This window comes from Carlito syrichta, unplaced genomic scaffold, assembly GCF_000164805.1.
Source record: "Carlito syrichta isolate Samal-C Ts95f unplaced genomic scaffold, Tarsius_syrichta-2.0.1 Scaffold304021, whole genome shotgun sequence".
Classification (NCBI taxonomy): Eukaryota; Metazoa; Chordata; class Mammalia; order Primates; family Tarsiidae; genus Carlito; species Carlito syrichta.
Window position 1 is genome coordinate 174,612 of NW_007248117.1, and position 24,939 is coordinate 199,550.

Here is a 24,939-nt window from a genome sequence, read left to right on the forward strand (position 1 = left end):
TTATCAGTATTCTCAAGCTGTTAAGCAAGAAAGAAATATGACACTAACTTGTTAAAGACTTAAAGTTTGGAGTTTCAGTATAGCAGCTTAATCTGCACATTAAACAATGCGGTGATGTCCTGCCTGATAAAGAACAAACCCAAGGCCACAACACCAGTTTCCAATATTTATTTATTTAGTTAGTTAGTTATTTAGTTGGTGTCTCACTTTGTTACCCAGAGTGAGACATCATCCCAGTCTATTCCACATCAAAAGGAAAAACATATCTTTTCACTTGTTTCTCTTTTGAGAAGGGAGTAGATTGTTGTTTTTCTCCAATCTTGACCAATGAAATATAAGTCTATTCATGTGGGAGAAATTTTCATCTGACTTTTATCGTGTCGCCTAGAAATATGAAGCAATTTCAAGTTGGATAAAAAGGAAACACATTTCTATTTTGCTTAGAGGTGACAGCTATCCAATATAAGGAAACAAAGAATTAAAGATGAAAAAATAGAAAATATATACCATACAGTACATATTAAGTAAAAGACAATTGAGTCATACTAATATATAAGCAATTCTATCTTAATGCAAGGAACATTACTGGAGATAAAGAGAAGCAGATAAAACCATAAAAATGTCAACTTATATGAAACATATAACAATATATTTAAAAATAGTAAAAATATAGATGAGGAAATAGGCAAATTCACAATCATGGTAAGAATAACTGATCAAGGAGACAAAAAAATTTTGAATCATTTAGAATGTCTGAACCATATTATTACCAAGCAATATAATTAGTATATATAAACAGAGCACTAAGAAGTTTTCATTCTTTTAGACAGAAGAAAATTTTACATAATTGATTAAATGCTAGAATATAAAGCAGTGCTCCACAAATTTCAAAGTATTTAAATCACATATAGTATAAGAGAAATGTAATTAAACTAAAAATAAGCAGCAAAAAATAAGTAGAAAACTTTCCCAGCTTGGCAATTAAGAAAACACGCTTCTAAATAATCCATACAGCAAAGAAGTAATTACAATAGAAATTAAAAAGTATTTTTAAATGAATAGGAAAAGCAAACATACCATATAAAAATGGTGCTTAGAGGAAAATGTATAGCATTACATACAAAATACATATGTTAGAACAAGACAATCAATGATAAAAATGACTATCTTATTACATTAAAAATATAATATACAATTAAAGTTAAGTTTAGTAGAAGAATGGAAATAATAAAAATGGAATCAGAGATAAATTGTATACTAAAAACTGTGATGTACTCATTTAACAAAATCAAATCAGTTTCTTTGAAATTATTAAAATTGATTTTTTAAAAAACATGATTGATTTAAATAAAAGTACAAATTACCAATACAGAAATTACAAAGATGATATTACTATACTACAGATCTTACAGGTATTAAGACTAATAAAAGAATATAAGACAATTTTATGGGAATAAAAACATTATGAGAACAAATTTCTAAAAAGTGCAACTTAAAAATGACCACAAAACAGAAATATAAATATCTCAGCTTTATTTTGAAATTGAATCTATAATTAAAAGATTCAAAAGATTCAAAAATTAAAAAGATTTTCTTACAAATAAAGTTTATCACAAATAAAATTTCCCACAAAGTTGTAGATTGTCAAAAGTGAAGTTTCACTAATATTTAAATATTAAAGAGCACAAATGTTGGAAAAACGTTTCTAGAGAACAGAAAAGGGGTATTTATCATTTTGTTATATAGTTAACTATTATCCAAATTTTAACAAGAAAAGAAAATGTACTGGTTAATCTTACTTATGATCATAAATGCAAAAATTTATTGAAAATGTGAAATTTTATTGAACAAAATTCAGTCATCTTTAAAAAGAATAATACATAAAGACAAAAGTGGTTTATTTCAAAATTGTAAGTTAGTTCAAATTGAGAAATCAATGATAAATAGAAGAAAGATCATGTGATTATGTCAATAAATGTAGAACATAGCTAATAAAATTTAACACTCATTTATATTACAACTTTTAGTAGCCTGGGAACAAAAGATAATTTATCTATGAAATTTATTATTAAAATATAATCATGTTATCATATCAATATTAAAATATTAAAAGCTTTCTCTTTAAGGTTGTGAATGAGGGCTGTTATTATCACTCATATTAAACAAAAGTCTTGAAGTCCTTGCTAGCGTAATATGGCAATTTAAAGAAATAAAGCATATGAAGATTAAAAAATGAAACTGTTGCTTTTTTTGTTTTTTTGTTTTTTGAGTTGGAGTCTCATTCTGTCACCCAGACTGGAGTGCAGTGGCTGCTCCCAGTCACCGCAGCCTCGATCTGCTGGCTTCCAGCGATCCTTCCGCCTCAGACTTCCAAGTAGCTGGAACTACAGGCATGTGCTGCCACACCCGGCTAATTTTTTGATTTATTGTAGAGATGAGATCTCACCAAGTTGCCCAGGCAGGTCTCAAACCCGCAGGCTCAGGCAATCCACTCACCTCAGCCTCCCAAGGTGCGGGATTACAGGCTGAGCCACCGAGCCCAGTTGAAACTGTTGGTTTTATAGATGGAATAATATATCTAGGAGATTCAGGAGCATCTATAAACTGGTAAAAATAACGATAATTTAGATAAATTATTCAGTATAAGAACAATATAACATTTTAATATATGTTGTGAAAACTAACATTTATGATGGAATCATTTTCAATTACTTCAAAAAATATCAATAGAAGGATTTTTAAAATGTAAAGTAGAATTGGAAGCCATTTATTGATGAAAAGATAGTATTATGAATATATCAGAGGTTTTTTGTAAATGTATAAGATAATACTGAAATTTATGTGAAAATTAAAAACAGAAAAATTCCCACTTTTCATCAGTTTATTAAGAGAAATACTTACTAATAAATCAAAAGACATACACACACAACCTTACAAACAAAGCAATTAACTTTGTTAAAAAGGAAATGTGGCGTGTTCTTTACTAATAGAGAATTATATTCCCCAAAATAGTTCTCATTAAATTTTTCACTAGAATATATTTTTATTATTCTCTTAAAAGCCTAGTTGACATCCTGCCTTAATAAGAAGAATCAATTATGCCTAACATTCCAGAAAAACAATAAAGTATCTAATCAATGTTCTCTCAGTTCCTGACAACTTTATAAATATGTTGAAAAACAACAGGAAGGACTTTGACTAGCGAGTTGCTAATCAACAAAAGACTTTCTGGCAAATGCCAGATTTAAGGATTTGGTTGGAATCTGATGGCAATTTGTCTGCAATTTTTATTTTCTTTTTGGATTCCCATTTTTCCAAAAGCCTTTGTAACTCATAAAAGGGAGTTAAGAGAGACTTGTTCCATTTCACTAAGCTGCATTAAAAGTATTATCTAGAAATAAAATACCAGGCTAAATAATAGCACTATACTATGTTGGTGGGAAGAGGAATGCAGGAATAATGGGCAGGTGAGTTTGAAGGTAATATTAGGCAACTTAAAAAATTTAGCAATTTTCTGCTGGGCTCAGTGGCTCAGCCTGTAATCCTGTGCCTTTGGGAGGCTGAGGTGAGTGGATTGCTTGAGCCCACGGGTTCGAGACCCGCCTGGGTTGCGAGACCTCATCTCTACAATCAATCAAAAAATCAGCCGGGTGTGGTAGCATATGCCTGTAATTCTGGCTACTCGGAAGGCTGAGGTGGAAGGATCGCCGGAGCCCAGCAGGTAGAGGCTGCGGTGGCCGGGAGCGGCCATTGCACTCCAGTCTGGGTGACAGGGTGAGACTCCAACTCAAAAAATAAAAATAAAAAATTAGCAATTTTCATTTTGAATCTTTAACTTCAGTTATAGTTCTCTCTGTGGAGACTAAACCAACTTTTTGGGAATAGAAAGCTTTCAGTAGTGTCTCTACAACTGTTACAAAGCCCTGGACCACAGAGATCAACTATTTTGATGTCATTGTATTTCTTTGATAAATATAAATTATATTATTGCAAGGGAATAAAACTTTGGATTTCTCAGTGATCTTGTAAAAGCACTTACCTATGACTCTTCACATACCATGAGAAATTAGATCTATGTTAATTTGTCCAGGTAATTGTTCTGATAAGATTGAAAGTAAAACATCTCTATGAAGAGCCATGTGGTTGCAGCACTGCTCTAGGTTCCCAGGTTAAGACCTTAAATGCCTGAAATATGGAAGCAACTATCTTCCTGGGCACTTAGATATAAAAGAGGAATGAGACCCAGGAACTGGAGAGCATTTCTAGGTCTATCGGGCTCTTGGAGGCATTCATTTACATAATAATAGATAGGTGAGTATTTCACAAGAAAAATATATTTGTATGTTGTCATCTCTCTTATAGGGTATGAGGTTATTCACATATGGCAATTGATCTGTCATTACAGCACCCTAGGGCAAATGGGATCTGACAGATTTAATATTTTCTGTGAACTATTTAATAAAAAATATATGGGATATACCATAAGAAATAAGATAGACAAGTGGGACCTCATCAAACTAACGAGCTTCTGCAAAGTAAAAGAAAACATCAAGGTAGCAGGGAGACAGCCCACAGAATGGGAAACAATATATGCCAACTGTATATCTGACAAAGGTCTAACATCTAGGATCTATAAGGAACTCAAATGCGCCAAAAGGAAAAAAACAAACAACCCCATTAAAAAGTGGGCAAAAGACATGAATAGACACTTATCAAAAGAAGATATACAGGCAGCCAACAGACTCATGAAAAAGGGTTCAGCCTCATTCATCATCAGAGAAATGCAAATCAAAACCACCTTGAGATACCACCTAACCCCAGGAAGAATGGTCATCATCGATAAAACAAACAACTGTTGCTGGCAAGGATGTTGAGAAAAAGGAATGCTTCTATACTGCTGGTGGGGATGCATCCTAGCAGAACTTCTTTTGAAGAGAGTGTGGCGGTTTCTGAAAGAACTAGAAATTGATCTTCCATATGACCCAGCAATTCCCCAATTGGGAATATACCAGGAGGAATTCAAATTATTCTACGAAAAAGATACCTGCACACATATGTTTGTTTCAGTTCTATTCACAATAGCAAAAACATGGAACCAACCATGCTGCCTATCAAAGCTGAACTGGATAAAAAATGTGGTATATATACACAATGGAATATTATACAGCCATAAAGAAGGACAAACATATGGACTTCGCAGCAACTTGGATGGATTGAGTCGATCATATTCAGTGATCATATCACAGAAACAAAGAACAGAGTGCCATATGTTCTCACTCATAAGTGGACCTTGAGCAATTGTAATACTATAAGAAAGGGGTTGGCAGTAGTGGGAAACTGGAGGTGGTGGGTGGGATTGGCGGTTGAGGGAAACTGCTAGGGGAGGGAGGGGCACAAGGCTATCTCCATCATCATCAACGTTTGTATGCCTAACACTGAATTGTACCCCACATCTTTATAATTAAAAAAAAAAAGGAAAAAAAAATGCAATACATGAGAATAATGAAGACTTTAACTTAAATCACAAAGAATAATATCAGCGTATCAAATGTCTTTAAATGTCCACAGTGAGTAGTACAGCATATACCACACTGGGATCAATAAATAAAAATCAATTTTCTTCTCTTTCCTTTTTTCCTTTTTTATGTGTTTTAGTTGGTCATTGTTTAAAACATGCATAAAAAAATGACAGAGGTAGTCAAAATTCTATTTTCTTTCATTTTAACTGTGAAATTAAATGTGGTGAATTTGTAGTCTTTTTATATTAAGAAGCAGATAATCTATTATTAGATGTTAGTGTGTACTGCCATATAAATACATATTCTTTATTCTTTACAAGATATTGAGTCTTGTTCAAGTTAGAAATTTGTCTAAACACTTTTAATTTATGTGACTATATAATTATATTTCTATTCTGAAAAAAAGGATAAAGGACATTTTTTTAGACACCTAAGTTAACTACTATGTAATGATATGCAAAAAGTGAAATATAGTTCCAACTCTGTTTTAAAGCATTTTTTCCTTAGACAAGTTTGTCATTAGAAGAAAAAAAAATACTATTGTTGTAAACAAGAACACTATCATAAAAGCTGACAGTACTCATTTAAATAAATTATTAAAAGACAATCATCATCTTCAGCCTCATCTTTATCACCTAGCATTTATATTGTGCATAGTACACAATATACATTGTTCCAGCCCTTTAGGTTTACTGTTACTCAGTCCTCACAATATTCTCCTTTTTATTGGTGGTTTATTGTTCATCTTTTAAATTAAATTTTATTTTAGATTCAAGGGGTACATGTACAAGTTTGTCATATAAGTATATTGTATGATGGTGGGTTTGGGCTTCTATTGAGCTTGCATCCCTCCCTCCCCTGGTGGTGAACATGGTACCCAATATGTTTTTCAACCTGTTTTTCTAAAACAAAGGAATATTTGTTTATTTATGTATTAAATTTGTGAAATGAGTTCAATACCAAACATACTATATTTTACCGTCTTTATGAAAATAGTTAAAATCAACATTATCTGACGTGACTTTTATCCTCCCTTTTCCCTTCCCACTTTAGTATTCCCCAGTGCCTGTTCCTCCCATCCTTGTGCCTGTGTATACCCTGTTTTTAGTTCCTACTTATGAGTGAGAATATTCTATCTTCCGTTTTCTGTTTCTATGATAATTTGTTTCCAATGCTGGCCTCTACTTGCACACTTGTTGCTGGAAATGGCATGATTTTATTATTTTGTATGAAAGAGTAGTATTCTATGGAGTATTAGTACTACATTATCTTTATCCAGTTCATCTTTGATGGGCACCTAGGTTGGGTCCTGTTTTTGCCGTTGTGGATAGTACTGCAATAAACATACAAGTGCAGGTGTCTTTTTGGTAAGATAATTTATGCTGCTTTAGGTAGACACCCAGTAGTGGGATTGCTGTGTCAAATTGTACAACTACCACTAGTTCATTGAGAAATCTCCAAATTGTTTTCCACAGAGGTTGAACTAATTTACATTCTCACCAGTAGAGTATGAGTATTTCCTTTTCTACACAGCCTAACCAACACCTGTTGTTTTTTAACTTTTTAATAGTAATCATTCTTATTGGTGTGAAATGGTATCTCATTGCTATTTTTATTTACATTTCTTGATGAGTGATGTTGAGCATTTTTTCATGTGTCTGTTCATGTCTTTTGTCCATTTTTTAATGATTTTTTTTCCCTGCTAATTTGTTTGAGTTATAGATTCTGAATATTAGGCCTTTGCCAGATGGATAGTTTATAAATATTCTTTCCCATTCTGTGGGTATCTCTTTACTCTGCTGATGGTTTATTTTGCTACACAGAAGATTTTTTATCTTTATACATTCCCACTTGTTAATTTTAGTTTTCACTGCATTTGCTTTTGAGGATTTGGTCATGAATTCATTGCCTCGGCCAATGTCCAGGAGAGTGTTCTTTAGGTTTTCTTTTAGGATTTTTAAAAATAATTTGGGCCTTATGCTTAAGTCTTTAACCCATCTGGAGCTAATTTTTGTATATGATGACAGCTAGGTATTCAGCTTCATTCTTCTACATAAGGTTAGCCAGTTTTCTCAGTACTATTGGTTGAATAGTAGGTCCTTTCTTCAGTGTTTGTTTTCGCAGACTTTGGCAAAGATGAGTTTGTTGTAGGTCAGCGGTTTGATTTCTGTGTTATCTATTTTGTTCTGTTGGCACGAGTCTTATTTTTGTATCAGTACCATGCTGTTTTGGTTATGTAGCCTTGTAGTAAAGTTTAAATTATAACAGTGCTATGCCTCCAAATTTGTTCTTTTTGCTTAGAATTTCTTTAGCTATTCTGGTTCTTTTTTGATTCCATATGAATCTAACTATTGCCTTTTCTGGATCTGTGAAAAAATGTTGGCTGTTAAATAAGTATTACTTTGAATCTGGAGATTGCTTTAGGCAGTATGAACATCTTAGCAATATTGATTCTTCCAATCCATGAAAATAGAATATTTTTTTCCATTTGTATCATCTCTGATCTCTTTCAGCAGTGTTTTTTATTTACCTTTAAAGATCTTTTACCTCTTTTTGTGAATTTATGGCTTTTGTGAATGAGATTGTGTTTTGTAAATAAGATTATGTTTTTGATACAGTTCTCAGCTTGTTTGTTGTTTGGTTTGGTGTATAGAAATACAGATAATTTCTTAGCATTTATTTTGTTACTTAGGACTTTACTGAAGTTATTTATCAGTGCTGGGTTTTTTGTTTTTTGTTTGTTTTTTTTTTTTGGTGAAATCCTTTGGGTTTTCTAGGTATAGAATCACATCATCTACAAAGAAAGATAATTATTTCCAGGATGCAAAACTGATTCAACATACACAAATCAGTAAATATAATCTACCTCATAAAACCAAGAACTACAAGATTATTTCAACAGACATAGAAAAAAATGGATAAAGTCTCACATTCCTTCATTTTAAAACTCTCAAGTATATAAGCATCAAAGGATCATTTCTCAAAATAATAAGATCCTCTACGACAAACTCATAGCCAACACCATACTTAACAAGCAGAGGCTGGAAGCATTCCCACTTAGAATGGAAACAAGACAAAGATGTGTACTCTTATCACTCCTGTTTAATATAGTATTGGATATCCTATCCAGAACTATGAGACAAAGGAAAGAAATAAGAAGTAATCACATAGAAAAAGAGGAAGCTAAATTATCTCTCTTAAGACAATAATCTTATAATAAAAATTTTCCTTTTAGAGATCCAGAACTTGAGGCACAGAAAACTTTTAAAAACTTGCCCAATATCATACAACCCATAAATGTTAGAACTTATAGTTTAACTTAGGCAGTCTGACTTCATTGTTCTGCCCTTAATCACTCAACTGATTTGTAATTTTCAATTTGTGTCATTATTCAAATTAATATATTGCATTGATCCTTGAGTAAAAGAAAATGTAGAGTATTTTTTTAAACTTAGTACTACTTTTATATTATAATATACTTTATAAATTCACAAAATTTTGAATTATGTGAATTGGTTATTTTGTACATAATTCACCTAAAGGAAATTGTTCTTATGTTCTATCAACAACTTTACTAGAGGCAGGATATTATTATTTTTTTCCTTATGCTTAAGTGTCTTTTTGAGGAATAACCTAAATAACTTGAAGAAAAAAGTGAAACATATTGAACTTTCTCTTACTTACTGACAGGTGTAATATAAGTTAATATAATGACTTAAAATTCTACATTTCGGAAGTAATTAAAATGACAATACTATTAAAAATGTTGTCTTCAAGTGAGATTTCTACATTTATATTTTTGTTACATTTATGTTTTATCTTTCCAATAATGAATGAGTAATAAAATACTTTGCCTATTGACAGTACATTCTATCTTATCTAGGATATCATCATCAAATAGAGAGCCAGACAAAATTGAAGTTTCTATGAATACACTACAGAAATCAAATTCTCTAAAAGTTAAATGACACTAATTATGAAAATATTAACTGCAAAAAATGACATTTAAAAAAGATATTCCTTTTATTAATATTTGTAGTAGTCCTTTTAGACATTGGTCTAAAAGGAAATCAGGGATTTTGATTAAGTAAAGCAAACTATTAGTACTGGTATTAATATTTCTAAATCTTACTTTGATAAAGAAAGTGATCATATAGAGTCTGGAAATTATGCTTTTCAATATTGTGAGGCATGATCAAAGGTGATTACCTTCATCTAATAGAGAAGTCAATTTAAAAACAGCTCTTATAGCTCTCCAGTTATAATAGTGCTATAAAACACATTTAGGTATTAGACTACTAGGTTCCAAATGCTTTTTGATATGTGTTAAACCACTTCTATCTTAGCAGATAGATTTTTAGAAAAAATATTTTGCAATGGAAAAAACATTAATATCATTCATAAATATTTAAAACTCATAACTTCTGACTACATCTTTGACCAATTATACTGAGTATTTTAAAGAGAATAGAATTTCTATATGATGTTAAATCTTATTTACTTTTATGAAAAAACAGCACACATTTAGTTTGGATGTGGAGGTATGTTATTCAGTCAGAAATATGTCCTTTTCTATTCCCTATCAAATGTTACCTTTTGAGGCTCTAACAGGTACCCAAACTTACTGCAGGGTTCTCCACAGAAATCCAACCAATAGCATACATATAGATACACAGTCAGTCCTCATTTAACTTTGTTGATAAGTTCTTGGAAACTTCAACTTCAACCAAAACAGTGTACAGCAGGTCTTCAAATAAAGTTGTTTCCTGTCTCCTTTAACATTTTTTCTTTATAATGTTGAGGCAAGAAAAATGATTTTGTTATTCATCTTTTGGTTTAAAATCACAGTTTTCAAGAAACTACATATAATGTTAAGTGAGAACTTACTGTACAAGAGAGGAAATTTACTATAAGAATTGAGTCATACAATTATGGAGGCTGGAAAGTCCCACAATATGCTTCAGTCTGTAAGCTGGAAATCCAGGAAAGCCAGAAGTACAATTCAGTCTGAGTTAAAAGACCTGAGAACCAAAGGAGCCAATGATGTAACTCTCAGTTTGTGGCCAAGGGCCTGAGAACTAGAAAGGAAAAGGAGGCACTGGTGTAAATCTCAAAGTTTGAAAGTCCAGGAACCAGTCCAAAATCAGGAGAAGATGGATGTTCCAGTTCTAGAAAAGAGAGAAAATTTGCGCTTTCTCTTTTTTGTTTTAACCAAGTCCTCAGTAGATTGGACAATGCCTTCCCACATTGGAGAGAATGGATCTTCATTACTTTGTCTACTGATTTAAAAGCTAATTTCTTTTAGAACCACCCCCACAGACACACCTAGAAATGTCTTACCAGTTGTCTCAACATTCCTTAACTCAGTCAAAATGACACATAAAATAAGGCATCACAATAATTACTTCCATAATCTTCAACAAATTTTCCTCTCCCAAATATCTTTCCATTTTTACATTGACAGTATCAGGGCAATCATCTTTTCTCACCAGCTACGCCAAACATCTGAACATCAAATTACATAAATCTCTTTTCCTTACTTCCTTATTCATATTTTAATATTAATGCAGGTTTTTGTTTTTTCTGACTTTATATGCAACAGTTTCTCTCTTTTTATATTCTTTTTAAATTTAGATAATCAGCTCTTATTTTTATCTCTTAAGCACTTTTCACATTGTCTAGAATGATTTTTTAATTTTTTTTTAAATTTTAATGATGTAGTGTACAATTCAGTATTAAGTATACAAGTGGTCACCATACAGGTAAAGTTTGGGCCTCTCTTTGGTCCCCACTTCACCTGGTTTATGATCATTTACTCTTACTGATGTTATGTGCTCCCTGTCCCCTGGCAGTGTCCTGTTACTGCCAATCTCTTTGTTATAGTATTATTGTAAATATTCAGGTTCCACTTATGAATGAGAACATGTGGTACTCAGTTGTTTGTTTCTGTGATAGATCACTGAGTATTATAAATCCATCCAAGTTGCTGCAAAGTCCATATGTCTGTCCTTCTTTATGGCTGCATAATATTCCATTGTATATATGTATCACATCATTTTTATCCAGTCCAGATTCAATGGGAGGCACAGTTGGTTCCATGTTTCTGCTATTGTGTATAGTGCTGCAATATACATGTGTCTATAGATATCTTTTTGATGGAATAATTTGCATTCCTCTGGGCATATTTCTAGTAGGGAGACTGAGATCAAGCATATATATCAATGGAACAGGATAGAGATTCTGGAAATCCTAAATTCTTCAACCAACCCATCTTCGACAAAGTCTCCACTATCAACCACTGGGGAGTGGAGAACCTATTTAGTAAACAATGCTGAGAAAACTGACAGACCACGTACAGAAGATTGAAACAGAACTCCCACCTATCATCATACACAAAAATCAACTCTAAATGGATCAAAGACCTAAACGTAAAACCTCAAACTATAAGAATCTTATAAAATGCAGGAGACACTCTTATGGGAATTTGGGAATTGGAGTAGCCAATCAATTCCTGATCAAAACCCCAGGTGTTCATGCCATAAGAGATAAGACAGAAAATTGGAAACTTATTAAACTGAAAAGCTTCTACAAAGCAAAAGAAACCATCAAGAGAGCAGGGAGACAGACAACAGAACAGGAAAAAATATTTGCCCATTGTATATCTGACAAAGGTCTAACATCCAGAATCTGTAAGAAACTAAAACGTGCCAAAAGGTTTTATATTTCTAAAATGCTAGACCAAAGTCACATTCCAGGAGAAAATTCTCCAAAAGTTTCCTGTTGCCTATAGACAAAAACTCAACATTTTCTAGCCTAGAATAAAAGTCTCACCAACACACAATTCTGGCTTTGTCTTCTAGTCTCTTTTGCCTTATGCTTAAAATATAAGGGCCTGTATTAGGTTTCTTAGTCATGACAGATACTTTTATACTCTTTCCTATGCTAAAGGAAAAGGTTATGTGACTTTCTAGAAAAGACCCAGATAGATTTTGAACACAATTTTGTGGCCTGGGTAAGGTCCTGGACACTGAAACCTAATTACAAGGACTAACAACTTTTTTTTCCTGGTAATTTCCAAAATTACAGTTGGATTATGAGTTCTTACAAGAATCATAAATGTTACCTCACTACCATTATCATATCAGATGGTTCAACAATTTGTCCTATAACAAAAGGAACAGGAGGGAAAAACTCGAATCTAACTACAATTAACATTTTTCAGAGAACCTTCTGATCAACAGAATGTGGCAATGATGCAAACCTGGATGACCAGATTGAAGTATTTTGCCCATGAATTAAGTGGGGGTGACTGGGAAAAAAAGAAATAATACAAATAAAAGAAATGTCCCTGAGTGCAGCTATCAACTAAGCTATAAAGTTCGCTGACGAATTGCAGTCAAGAAAAAAAATAGATAAGGTTATTTTGTGACTGAGATGGAACAAAACAAAAAAGGACATTTTGCAATCATGTTTGAATATTATAAAAAGAAAAAACTCTATACCACCATAAAATAATAAAAATAATTTCCTCTTCTAGACAAAATTAATTACAGTTATTCTTTTACCAATGACAAATCTAGCACCAAGTACTTACACCCATCTCCTAGATATAAATTATTAAGAGATCTGGTCAATGAATTGCCCTCTCTTTTTGTGCTGAATCTTTGAACTCTCTCTTTCAATCACTTAATAAATGGATTCTAATTTCTTCTTACCAAGATGTTCCTTTGTATGCTTTTCCTTGTTGTAGAGAATTAATATATTTAACTCTAAATGAACACAATCAATACACTTACGGCACTTTTTTCACACTGGACTTCAACAGTGCTTTATGTATTTCTCTCCTTTACGCTTATACCCAGTCAATTATTTAAAAATCTTTAAATTTTTTCTTAAAAACCTTCAGATATTTCAAACCTTTACATTACCATTGTGACCAATTGGTACATCCTATGTCCATTTCTCTTTTGAATTATTAATTCTTAACAAGATCTCCTCAAACACAAGTTTTGACCCTTCTGCATTGCAGTGTTTGATATTTAATTTTTTGTGTCAACTTGACTTGACTAAGGGATAGTCAGAGAGCTAGTAAACATTATAACTGTGAGAATATTCTTTCTGAAAAAAGATTAACATTTCAATCAGTAGACTGAGTAGAAAGCATCTGTCTTCAACAATGTGGGCAGGCATCTTCCAATTTGTGAAGAACTTAAACAGAACAAAAAGTTGGAGGAAGGTTGAATTCATTCTCTCTCCTTGAGTTGGGACATTCGTTTTCTCTTGCCCTCAAACAAGGACAGTTCTGGTTATCAGGCCTTCACCTCAGATTGAGAATTATAACATTGGCTCCTCTGATTTTTAAGCCTTTGGACTCAGATTGAATTATATCACCAACTTTCCTGTATCTCCAGCCTGTAGATGTCATGTTGTGGGACTTCTTAGCTTTCATAATCACATGAGCATACACAGTCATGAGTCAATGGCAGAAATACATTGTTAGGTTATTTGTGTCATTATATGAACATTATAGAGTACACTTACACAAAGCTAGATGCTATAGCCTACCCACCTAGACCATATGGTATAGACTATTAATCCTAGGCTACAAACTTGTACAGCATGTTATTGTACTGAATGCTATAGACAATTGTAAGACAGTTAGGTATACTTGTGTATCTAAAAGATTTTTAAAAATGAAACGCCTGCACCAGACTCAGTGGTTCACCTGTAATCCCAGCACTTTAGGAGGCTGAAGCGAGTGGGTTGCCTGAGCCTGCAGGTTCGAGACCAGACTGGGCAACTTGGCGAGACCTCATCTCTACAATAAAAATAAAAATAAATTAGCCAGGCATGGTAGTGTGCGCCTGTAGTTCCAACTACCTGGAAGGCTGCGGCCAAAGGATCACCAGAGCCCAGCAGGTCAACACTGGGTTGGCCGTGAGTGTGCCACTGCATTCCAGCCTGGGCAACAAAGTGAGACTCCAACTAAAAAAAATAAAAATTAAATTAAAAATAAATAAATACATAAATACAACACCTGTACAGGACTCTTACCACGAATGGAACTTGCAGAACTGGAAGCTGCTTTCATTGAGTAGGTGACTGAGTTGTGAGTGAATGTGAAGTCCTAGGATATTACTGTACACTACTGTAGACTTTATAAACATGGTACACACAGACTACACCAAATTTATACAAAAATTTCTTTCCCAATAATAAATGAATAAAGTTAATAATAAATTAACTTTAGCTTACTGTAAGATTTTTACTTTATGAGATCCTTAATTTTTAACATTTTAGCTGTTTTGTAATGAGCACTTACCTTAAAACAAAAACACATTGTACATCTATAGAAGATATTTTCTTTATGACCTTACTCTATAAGTTTTTTCTATTTTTAAATTTTTTTTTATTTTTTAAATTGTTTAACTATAAACTGAGACACAGAGATGTTAGTCGAGGCCTACACAGAATTAGGATCATAAGTGTCACTGACCTCCTCCACATCTTGTTGTCTCACTGGGAGGTCTTCAGGGGCAGTAACATGCATGGGCTGTTATCTCCTATGACAACAATGTCTTCTTCTAGCGTACTTTCTTAAGGACCTGTCTGATGCTATTCTTAAAGAGGTGTCATTCTTTTAAAAAATAGGTTCATGGTGGTTTGCTTGCTTTGTTTTTTTAATTATATATTTTCTTTGTAAGCAGATAATGCAGCATGAACATTTCTCTCTGTAAAGTAAACCTTTTGATGTTGGGGCTCATGGTTTCGAACTCTTCAGGAAACTTGTTGATGTCTTGAGAAGCTTCTGCTAATCCCTTCACTGAGAAATTTTGGGATTGTTTTTCTTTTCTTTCCTCCTACAGTTTCCTCTTCTTTTGTCTCTTCTTCAGCTACCCATTCCTTATTCTGTTCCAGTAGCTTATTAGTCAACTTTTTCAGAAAATGCCTACAGAATTCCCTCAATGTCATCCTCATCAACACCCAGGTTTAAGTTGTTTGTCATCTCAACCACAGTCTTACTGTTTTTTTGCAACCTCTTCATCCTTGGGTAAATCCTTTGAAGTTGTGAATGAACCCCTTGAGTGTCTACTTCCTGATGACACTAATATACTCCTTGGAGACATCTCCCCAAGCCCAAGCAAGGTTACTGATGCAGTCATAGATATTATTATCCTTCCACAATTGAATCTGTGTCTTCCTAAAGTCTTCTTTGGTTGCAGCAATAGCCTGGGCAAAATCACTCCTCAGGTAGGAGACCATAACACTTGCTATAACTCCTTGATCTATTGGTTAGATTAAAGAGATAGTATCTGGAGGGAGAAGCACCACTTTAATATTAATATGCAGATCACCAATAAAAAGAAGATATGTAGAAACATTGTCAACATTAAGCACTATCTTCAAAAGTACGTTATTCTCTAAATAGTACTTTTCCATTTTGCTGGCACAGCAATTCAAGAGGATTTCTTGAAAGAGAAGCCAGGTCATCTGTAACTTCATACGCATACTGGCAGTGTATGATTACTGATGTACATGAAGACCCTGGGATTTTTATTGCATCAAATCACAGAATTTCAATTTGTAGCCTTTAACATTGTTCCCAAATAAGTCTGTTATACTGTCTTTATAAGCCTTGAAATCCGGCCTTTTCTTGGCTTCCTTAGGGATGGAAGTGTTTTCAGGTATCTACTTTCAGAACAGAGAGTTTTTAGCCATATTGAAAATTTGCTCTGACAGATAATTTTCCTCCTCAGTCAGCTGATCTAGAGTTTCCAAAAATTCTTCAGCTTCCTTGACATTAGCACTTGCAGCTCACTACCCACTTTCACAATTATGTAATGAAAAATTATTATTGAATGGTTTAAATACCCAGAGCTGGTAGTAAATCCAACACTGTAGTCAGTTCTAGCCTTTTCTTTTTTTTTCTTTTTGTACTCTTGTTGATGAGGTGTGCCCCTCTCCCCCAGCAGATTCCCATGAATACCAATCCCGCCTCCTACCTAGGTAGTTTCCAGCTACTGTCAATCCTTTTCTTATAGTATTACGGTAATTGTTCAAGGTCCACTTATGAATGAGAATATGTGATACTCAGTTCTTTGTTTCTGTGATAGATCACTCAGTATTATAGACTCTAAGTCCATCCAAGTTGCTGTGAAGTTCATAATTTTGGCCTTTATGGTTGCATAATATTTCATTGTATATATGCACCACATTTTTTTTTTAATCCAGTCCTCTTTCAATGGGCAGCATGGTTAGTTCTATGTTTTTGCTATTGTGAACAATGCTGCAATAAACATACATGTGCAGGTATCTTTTTCATAGAGTGATCTGAATTCCTCTGGGTATATTCCAGTAAGGGGATTGCAGGGTCACATGAGAAGTCGATTTTTAGATCTTTTATGAATTGCCAAACGGTTTTCCACAGAGACTGTATTGGTTTACACTTTCACCAACAGTGTTGAAGTGCTTCCTTTTCCCTGCATCCTCTCCAACACCTGTTGTTTATTGAGTTATTGATGATGGCCATCCCGACTGCAGTTAGGTGGTATCTCAGTGTAGTTTTAATTTGCATTTCTTTGATGACTAGTGAGGCTGAGCATTTTTTCATGTATCTGTTGGCTGCTCGTATGTCTTCTTTTGAGAAGTGTCTATTCCTATCTTTTGCCCATTTTGTAAAGGGGCTGCTTGCTTTTTCTTTTCGACTCATTTGAGTTCCTTGCAAATCCTAGATGTTAGGCCTTTGTCACACATACAGTTGGCAAATATTTTTTCTCAGTCCGTGGACTGTGTCCCTGCTCTCTTGATGATTTCTTTGACTTTGTAGAAGCTTGACAGTTTGATGAGGTCCCATTTGTTTATCTTCTCTCTTATGGCATGGACACTTGGGGTTTTGATCAGAAATTGGTTGCCAGTTCCAATTTCCGTAAGGATGTCTCTTGCATTTTCCAAGGTTCTTATAGTTTTAGGATCTATGTTTAGGTCTTTGATCCATTTAGAGTTGATTTTTGTGTATGGTGATAGTTAGGGAGGGGTCTTGTTTTAATCTTCTGCATGTGGTCAGCCAGTTTTCCCAGCACTGTTTGCTGAATTGGTTCTCGTCTCCCCAGTGGTTATTGGTGGAGGCTTTGTTGAAGTTGAATTGGTTGGGAAATTGAAGTTGTGCTTCTGGAATCCCTATCCTGTTTCATTGGTCTATATGCCTGTGCTTGTACCAATACCAGGTTGTTTTGATTATTGTAGCTTTATAAAGTTTAAAGTCTGGGAGGGTGATGCCCCCACTGGGTTTTTGTTTTTGTTTGCTGAGGATTGTTTTGGCTATTTGAGGTCATTTATGTTTTCATATGAATTATTGCATTGTAATCTCCAGGTCTGAGAAGAATGCTGCTGGTAATTTAATGGGTATTGCTTTAAATATGTAGATTGCCTTGGGTAGGATGGACATCTTAACAGTTGATTCTTCCAATCTATGAGCATGTGATATTTTTCCATTTGTTTGCTTCATCTTTGATTTATTTGTGCACTGTTTTATAGTTTTCATTGTAAAGTTCTTTGACTTCCTTGGTTAGGAAGATGCCAAGGTATTTATTTTTCTTTTTTTGTGTGTGGCTATTGTGAGGGAAATTGTGCTTTTTATTTTGGTTTTTATTTGTTTATTGTTGATGTATAGGAATGCGACTGTCTTTTGCACATTTGTTTTATACCCTGAGACATTTCCAAAGTTCTTTATCAGTGTAAGGAGGTTTTGACCGATTCTCGTGGGTTTTCAAGGTATAGAATCATATTGTATGCAAAGAGGGATAACTTGACTTCCTCTTTTGTTATTTGGATACCCTTTTCTCCTTCTCTTGTCTGATTGCTCTGGCTAGGACTTCCAAAACTATGTTGAAAAGGAGGCGTGAACGTGGGCAACCTTGTCTTGTTCCAGATTTCAGGGGAAATGGTTTCAATTTCTGTCTGTTTAGCACTGTGCTAGCTGTGGTTTTCTCATAAATGGCTCTTACTATTTTTAACCTTTTCTTTTAACATCACAAACTTTTTTGATTTGGTTGTGATGATCATGGTGCTGAGAGAGAGCTAAGATTGTATGTCTGGTCTCCAATTCAGGACATTAGAAGTTTCTCTGTATCTGATATAGACAGTTTTCAAAATTTTGTTACTCTAATTACCTTCAATGAAACATATCCTTTAACAGTTTTGTCACTTTATTCTTGTTCTTCAAGATCATAACTATGGTGGAATGAGACATGCCTGACTGCCAAATAATAACCATTGTTGATTTTTCCACCTTTATATACTTAATCACTTTTAATTTCATTTTCAGTTCAGTTACTCAATGTGGCCTTTTTCTGTCAACATTGGCAGTGGGTTTTGTATACTGAGGGGTTGTTATGAACAACACCACATGAGATTAAATTAATACAAGAAGAAATGATGTAATAAAAGACAGTAAATATGACATATATGAGGCTGCTTGTTAGGGTAACAATGCACACTCTTTTATAGCAATTTTTTTCTTTTAAGTAGACATTGTGCACTCTAATGATCAACTGTATAGTACTGTAAATATCATAGTGTTTATTATTATTATCAGGTACTATGAACCATACATAATTGTATGTGCTATACTTTTATATGACTTGGCAGAGCAGTGGGCTTCTTTACACCAGCATCACCACAAACACGTGAGCTATGAGTAACATGTTGTGCTATGATGTTATGATAGCTACAATGTCACTAGGTGATAGGAAATTTTCAGCTTCATTATAAACTCATGGAATCATTATCATATATGCAGTTGATCATTGACCTAAATGTTTCATGCAGTGCATCACTAATGACTATGTATGTTCGCTTGATTCTTTTTTTCTAGAGAACCTAATACAGTGAGTTTCCATTCAAAATCCAACTCAAAATGTATTAGTGGCTTCCCCCTGCCTTCCAGATCTGACTTACAAAGTTGTTAAGATGTGAACAGTAAATCACATCTCCAGCCATCTCTTTGGCCATCCTTACCTTTACTCTCCATACTCCTATTTTGCTGATTATTTATAGTTGCCTAGCTTCTTCATGGTGTTGTTTACCTCTAATCTACCTCTAAACTGCCCTCTCTCAACATACACCTCCTACTTAGATGTCAGTGGATATAACATTGACTTTATAAAGACATTCCTAACTATATTTGGATCTCTCAAAACACTTACCACATATTAATGCATTATCTTACGAGCTTCTTCTCCACTTTCCCCTTTCTTTAACCCTTAAAATTCCACAAGGGCAAAAATCCTGCCTTTCTTGATCACCTCAATGTTTACATCTGAAAGAATGCTTCTAAGCCTTTTGGAAAATTTACCACATGTGTTACTAAGTGTATTGTTTGGTAAAGTGATAGATTAATTAGCAAACTTTTGTGTGAAAATTACTGTGTAGTTCTCTGGGACATCCTTTACTCATGGTATGAAATTTCACAAATCACATACATATTGAATTCTATTCATTTGTCAAAGAAAATAAAAATATGTATCCCAGGATATTGTTTTTTCAATATTTATTTTAATATATCAATTGCTATATAGTATATAATAAAAATACAGTATATATAACTATATATATGCATAAATGTAAAAGTGTTAGCTAATTTTTTCTTTAATTTTTCCTTATTGATATCACATGTATTTTATTCTTTTAGTCAATTTTTATATTTTAGATAAATAACTCCTACATTTACCTTTTAAACCCTGAGGTCTTCTCAGTGAAACTATTAAATTCCCCAACTTTTTCTCCAGAGAAGTGTTTTACTTTCATAAATATTATTGAGAATCATAAAATTATTTTCATTGTAATAGTTTGAAAATACAAACCGAAAGGTTTTTAAAATAATTTATCATTAATTAATTTAAAAATTACAATAGCTATTAAACCACAAGTTCATGTAAGTAACATCCTTTTTTCTTTCTTTTTTTTTTTTTTTGAGAGACAAGATCTTGCTAAGTTTCTCAGGCTAGTCTCGAACTCCTGTGATCAAGTGATCCCCCTGCCTCAGCATCCCAAAGTGCTGGGATTATAGGTACAGGCTACCACACTCAAACTGAGATCTAAATAATCATAGTTTGCCTAGTAAAAATGACGTTTAAAAAAAAAAAACTAGTCCAGCTCACAACTCACAACTCAATAACCAAGTTATTTTCCTAGAGACAATTACCACATTTCTACATGCTGTACCAACTCGTTTACAGTGTTGCACAGAGGAATCTAGTCTACAAAAGAAATGGAATAAAACAATAAAAAGATCAGTGAGTAGAGGTAGAATCATAGGTTTAGTGAGTAAAAAGATCCAATTTCAAGGCTTATTAACTTTATAAATTCAGTATATAACCATATTAATAGGAGTGGAAGAATGGAGTAACATAAAGGTGTAGTCTACAGGAAGTTCAGAGAGTTAATAAAGGTTGTGGTTGACCTACTGGATAGAAGGTCACTTAAGTGAATGTCACACTTTCCTTTACTTGAGTTAGACAGAAAAGTTATCAACCTTCTTCCAAAGTTACTTATCGAAGCAAATAGCTATGGAGGGTAAAAAGCAAGCAGATGCTGTTTCAAAAAAGCAATAAGGAGAAAAGTATAAGCAAATACAAATATAAAATGAATAGAAGTTTTTGTATAGGAGAGGAATATAAAGAGTTTGAAATCTGAAGTAGGAAGTAGAGTGTGCAATTGCTAATTCTATAACTGAAGAGCTATAGTGTATGGGGTTAGGGAATAAGATCTCCATGAATGTGTTTGTGAAAAATATTATTCTTCTGGTAGAACTATGTTTGTCATGGTAATAAGGATGAGTGTTGTTTTGTGAAGAGTTAATTTATAGAGGTATTAAGTTATAGAAGACACAAAGAATGGAATGTCAGCAATGGAATAAAGGAACATGAGGGCAATGTAGGGTCATATGTGAAATTATGTGATAATGCTGACGAAATGAGAGAAGTTTGCATTTGAAGACTGGTTGATGTTTAAAAGGATGAGCATAATCATGAGTTTGCCTACCCCAAGATACATACAGAGCCCACAAAGTCAGGTGAAACCAATGAGTGTACCAACTGCAACAATGAAGAGGAATGTTTCAGATGCCCTTGAAGAGGAGAGAATTATAGTGTGAAGAGACATGAAGACACTTGGTCTTTAAGAGATCATTTTTCTAGATGTTTGTCAGATGAAATATACTAGTTTCAAGGAAGCTCACTGGTAAGAGACTTAGTCACTTAGGTTCACAAGCAGTAATAAACTCATGATAACAAATCATCCAGCTGCATGCTTTGTTCTGGTTTTCTATCTCTTGGTTTCATTTATACGACTATTAAATGTACCTCTCTCTGAATTCAGAATATCAGTACACAGATGGTATCAAAGTCAAGTGAGGGCATTAGCAGATATATGGTAAAATTTATTGACTAACGATAATTAAGCATGAACTACTGATTCATTCAATAAATGGTCACACAATTAGAATACTGGAAGATGAAGTCTATCAAAAGTGAGAAAAAGTTTCTCATTTCAGAGCTTATAAAGTAAGATACTATTTTTAACTAGCTTAATAAAATAAAACATTCCACGGAGTTAAAAAATGAGGTGAAGTTCTTGGCCAAATTAGTATAGTGATTTAAAATAGTATTTTTATAATACCACTCTGTTACAAAAAGATTTTTAACTAAATATTTCCATGTGGATTTCAGAAACTCGTAACAGTTTTGTTTTAACAGGAATGACTTCAACATAGTATTTTCCCTTGCTTATACATCTTTTACTAGACCATATAAATATTTACAGATGAATCAGTCTTCCAGAAATTATAAAATAACTGTATAGATTTTAGCACAGCATATGAAGTCTTAGGGTATTTTCCTTCATGCTCCTATATTTTAATGTGTGCACCTTAATCCATTGACTATTGAATTAAGAGATTATAATTAAAATTAAAATACATGTGTGCAAAAAAAATCCCACAGAGTTTGTATTTCTTTATTTGTTTCATTAGTTATTTTTGAGTCAGAGACCCACTCTGTCACCCAGGCTGGAGTGCAGTGGCACACTTACTGCTACCACAGTGTTGACCTGCTGGGCTCAGCTGATCCTTCTGCCTCAGTATTCCCAGTAACTGAACCTACAGACACGCGCCAACATGCCTGGCCAATTTTTTTGATTTATTGTAGAGATGAGGTCTTTCCAAATTGCCAAGGCTCATCTTGAATCCCTGGGCTCAGACAATCTTCGTGCCTCAGTCTCCCAAATTACTGGGATTACAGGCATAAGTCTCCATTCCCAGCCCACAGTTTTATTAATTACAAAATTACATCATTTCCAAGAAGCATTTAGTAACACAGAATTTGATGATAAGCTTTTATAATTAGAAGAAAAATTAATTTCTTGGCCCAATGCCAATTTTTATTTGCAGTCCATATAGTTATGACTCAAAGGGTAGAATGAAGACTTTATCATTTAAGAAAATGGTTTCTATAATCAGAAATCAATATGGGTGATATATGATGACAGAGTCTGAAAGAATAATTCGGTACTTAATTTATATGCAATTATCAAGATACTATAAAATATAAGAATATAATTACATTTTTTTAAGTCAACATTTATTATTATATACTCTTTTATTTCAGTGTTCTTATGCCAATTCCAGAACATGACATTTGACTCCTACAAGGAGGAAACTGGTATGAATTCAATGTGTTGTCTGAACAGCATAGATAATTTAACTTTATCAGAAAATATTGTTTTTACTGTTGCTATAAGATCAAAATTAAATTCCTCATGGGGATTTTAACTGCCATATTAGGATATACAAAAGTAATTTTTTTTAACAAGAGGAACTGAAATAAAGATGTGTGAATTTCAATTTGATTATGACAGATGTTGTAGAGACAAAAAAGGAATTCTAAATGAGCCTTTGGATATTATCATTATAATTTTACCTATTATAATACTTGAAATGCCTATAGTGAAGATATGGAAAGAGAGAATACACTTTCACTGCAAGTATCTGCTTAGCTTGTTATTATACGTATCTTCCTAAAACTTATTTTATTTCCTATTGGTTTGATTAAATTTCCTAAGTGGCATAACAATACAGTAGTATGGGAAATACACATTTACATTTTCGTGTAAACTATTTATCAGTCTACATAAGCTTATTTATGAATCATGCATTTTCAAAATCATAGTAATGTTTTAAAATTTATAGAAATTTTTGCCGGGCTTGATGGCTCTACCAGTAATCCCAGCACTTTGGGAGGCCGAGGTGAGTGGTTTGCCTGAGTCCGGGGGGTCGAGACTCACCTGGGCAACTTGGCAAGACCTGACCTTGTCTCTACAATAAATCCAAAATTATTTGTGCATGGTAGCATGCGCCTGTAGTTCCGGCTACTTGGAAGGCTGAGGTGGAAGGGATCACTGGAGCCCAGCAGGTCGAGGCTGCGGTGACCAGGAGCCCGCCACTGCACTCCAGTCTGGGCGACAGTGTGAGACTCCAACTCTAAATAAATAAATAAATAAATAAATAAATAAAACGTATAGAACCTTTTACCCATATGCCCACTTCATTCAGCCAATATTTAGACAAATATTTTAATACATTTATTAAATTTACTATATCGGCTATATTCTGGTTCATTTTTTTATTATCTTTACTATTACTGAGATTTTCTACATAGTCATGCCTTATATATTTTTTTGCATGTCTCTTGTGAAATATATGTGAGATCTGACAAGTTCAAAAACTCATCCTAGAAAAGTGCTACATACCTCATTGCTGAATATCACAATAGTCTCCTTTGAAGTACTCCCCTTTGCACTCTATGCACCAATACCAAAGTCTAGATCAACTGCTAAAGCAATTTTTGGAACTCTTTTTCTGGAATGGCCATCAGAGCTGTTGTTGTATTAGCTTTGATGTCCTGAATGTCATCAAAATGGCTTCCTTTCAATATTTCCTTTATCTTTAGGTAAAGAAAAAAAAATTGGGGAACTGCATCAAGTGAGTGGGAGAGTGTTCCAATACAATTATATGCTTACTGGCTAAAAACTTCCTCACAGTCAGTGCTGTGTGAGCTGGTGCATTATCGTGATGCAAGAGTTACTTTGGGACCATTTTTGCATACACTTTTCTCATGCTAAGATTTTCGGTTAAGATTTTCCTAACTTTTTTTTATTGATGTTTATTTGGTCTGCTGTGTTTCTCACAGTCAATTGATGATTTTTATGCACAAAATTTTTTTGCAGTGTTTTCATCAGTTTTGCTTGTTATTGGTAATCCTGACCTCCTTCATCAGTGATGCTTTCTCTCCCCTCAGAAAAAATGCTTAATCCATTGTACACTGCCATTCTCTTCATGTCATTATCTCCATAATCTTGGGTTAAC